Raw genomic sequence first — 2774 nt, 5'->3', positions numbered from 1 at the left:
AGAGTACTTATCGGAGATGAGGTTGAACTAGGTACAGAGATACCGATGATCAAAACCTCGAATAAGTAAAGTATCGCGCGACAAAGGGAATCGTTATTTTATGTGAATGATTCTTTCGATCACGAAGTTATCGTTGAATATGTGGGAGCTATTATGGATCTCCAAGTCCCACTATTAGTTATTGATTGGAGAAGTGTGTCTATCATGTCCACATAGTTCACGAACCGTAGGGTGACACACTTAAGGTTTTGATGTTGTTAAGTAGATATGAATATGGTATGGAGTTTGAATGTTGTTAGGAGTCTCGGATGGGATCAATGACATCACGAGGAGTTCTGAAATGGTCCAGAAAATAAGATTCATATATAGGAAGTCATATTCCAAGTTTGGAAATGATCCGGTGCATTTATGGAAGGTACTAGATAGTTCTAGAAGCATCCGGAATAAATCGCCATGGAAGGTGGAGTCCCAGTTGGACTCCACCAACCCTAGCTGGCCAACCAAGGGAGGGTGGACTCCATAGTGGACTCCACCACCTTGGCCAGCCAAACAACAAGGAAGGGGAGCAATCCCACTCCTTCTAGGTTTCCCTATTATGGAAATTTTGGAGTTGGACTTCAAATTGGTTTTGGGGAAACCCTAGGGGGTTCCACCTATATAAAGAGAGGGAGAGGGAGGGCCCAGCCACCACAGCAGCTGCACCACCCAAGGGCACCCAAGGCCGGCGCCCCAAGTGCCCCCTCTCCCAAACCCTAGCCTCTTCCTCCTCCATCTTCTCCCGCAGTGCTTACGGCGAAGTGCTGCCGGAGATCTCCACCACCACCGTCACCACGCCGTCGTGCTGCGGGATTTCGAGGAGGATCTACTACTTCCGCTGCCCGCTGGAATGGGGAGAAGGACATCTTTATCAACACCGTACATGTGACCGAGTGCGGAGGTGCTGCCCGACTGTAGCACCGTCAAGATCTTCTACGCGCTTTTGCAAGCGGCAAGTGATCAACTACATCAACCACGAGATCTATCTCGTTAACGCTTAGCGATCTTCAAGGGTATATTGATCTTCACCTCATTGCTACTAACTACTAGATTAGATCTTGGTTGGTTATTCGTTCTTGCGGTAGGAAATTTTTTGTTTTCTATGCTACGAATCCCAACTGTGGTATCAGAGCCGTGTCTATGCATAGTTGGTTGTACGAGTAGAACACAATCGTTTTGTGGGCGTTGATGATTTTGTTATCGCCTCTTGTGTACTTTGCATCTTGCGGCATGGTGGGATGAAGCGGCTCGGGCTAACTTTACATGACCGCATTCATGAGATTTGCTCCACGCTTGACGTGCAACTTGTATTGCACAAGTGGCTTTGCGGGTGTCTGTCTCTCTCACCATAGTTAAGATTCAACTTATACTAGTGGCTTGACAACAACTGTATCAACGTTGTGGTTCTTGTTCATAGGTAGATTGGATCTTACTCGAAACCCCAAGCCACGTAAAATATGCAAACAAAATTAGAGGCGTCTAACTTGTTTTTGCAGGGGTTGGTGATGTGATATGGCCATGATGTGATTATGATTATATTTGATGTATGAGATGATCCTTACTGTAAAGTGGCTACCGGCAGGAGCCTTATGGTTGTCTTTAAATTTTGTTTCCACACATCATAATGTAATAGTTGTTACAAGAGGAGGACAACCATGAAGACGACGCCATTGACCTTGACGCCCCGCCGACGATGATGGAGATCATGCTAGAAGATGATGGAGATCATGACCGTGCATTGGAGATGAAGATCAAAGGCGCAAGATAAAAGGGCCATATCATATCACATTATAAACTGCATGTGATGTTAATCCTTTTATGCATCTTATATTGCTTAGTACACGATGGTAGCATTATAAGATGATCCCTCTCACTAAAAACTCAAGATTAAAGTGTTCATCCTTAGTTAGCACCGTTGCTAAGACTCGTTGTTTTGAAGCATCTCGTGATGATCGGGTGTGATAGATTCAACGTGTACATACAACGGGTGCAAGCCAGATTTGCACATGCGAAAAACTAAGGTTGACTTGACGAGCTTAGCATGTACAGATATGACCTCGATACACAGAATACCGAAAGGTAGAGCATGAGTCATATGGTTGATATGATGAACATGTTAATTGTTCGCCATCGAAGCGACATCATCTCTCGTGATGATCGGACTTGATGTAGTGGATTTGGTTCGTGTAATCACTAAAGCAACGTGAGGGATTTTGTTTTGAGTGGGAGTTCACCTAGTTTGTTTTAAAGAATTAAAATTTGAACTCAAATTTATCACGAACTTAGTCTTAATTCTTTGCAAATATGTTGTAGATTATGGCGACCCCTACCATCAATTTCAATTCGTTCCTAGAGAAAGAAAAGCTGAAAAACAATGGAAGCAACTTTACGGATTGGTTCCGTAACATGAGGATTGTCCTCACTGTTGGACAACTGCTCCATGTGCTCGATGCACCGCTGGGTAATCCACCTACAGAGACTGATTAGGATGAGGTTAAAAATGTTTACCTCACCCAGAAGACTCAATACTCCACAGTTCAGTGTGCCATGCTCTATGGATTAGAGTCAGAGCTTCAAAAATGCTTCGAGAACCGCGACCCTCATGATATAATCAGTGAGCTCAAAATGATATTTGAAAGTTTGAAACTCATACGGCCGTGGAAAGCTATGAAGCCTCTGAACAGTTATTTACCTGTAAAATGGAAGAGGGATGCTCCGTTAGCGAGCATGTGCTCAAA

This window comes from Lolium perenne, chromosome 6 (assembly GCF_019359855.2).
Source record: "Lolium perenne isolate Kyuss_39 chromosome 6, Kyuss_2.0, whole genome shotgun sequence".
Taxonomy (NCBI): domain Eukaryota; kingdom Viridiplantae; phylum Streptophyta; class Magnoliopsida; order Poales; family Poaceae; genus Lolium; species Lolium perenne.
This window is presented reverse-complemented; position numbering follows the sequence as displayed.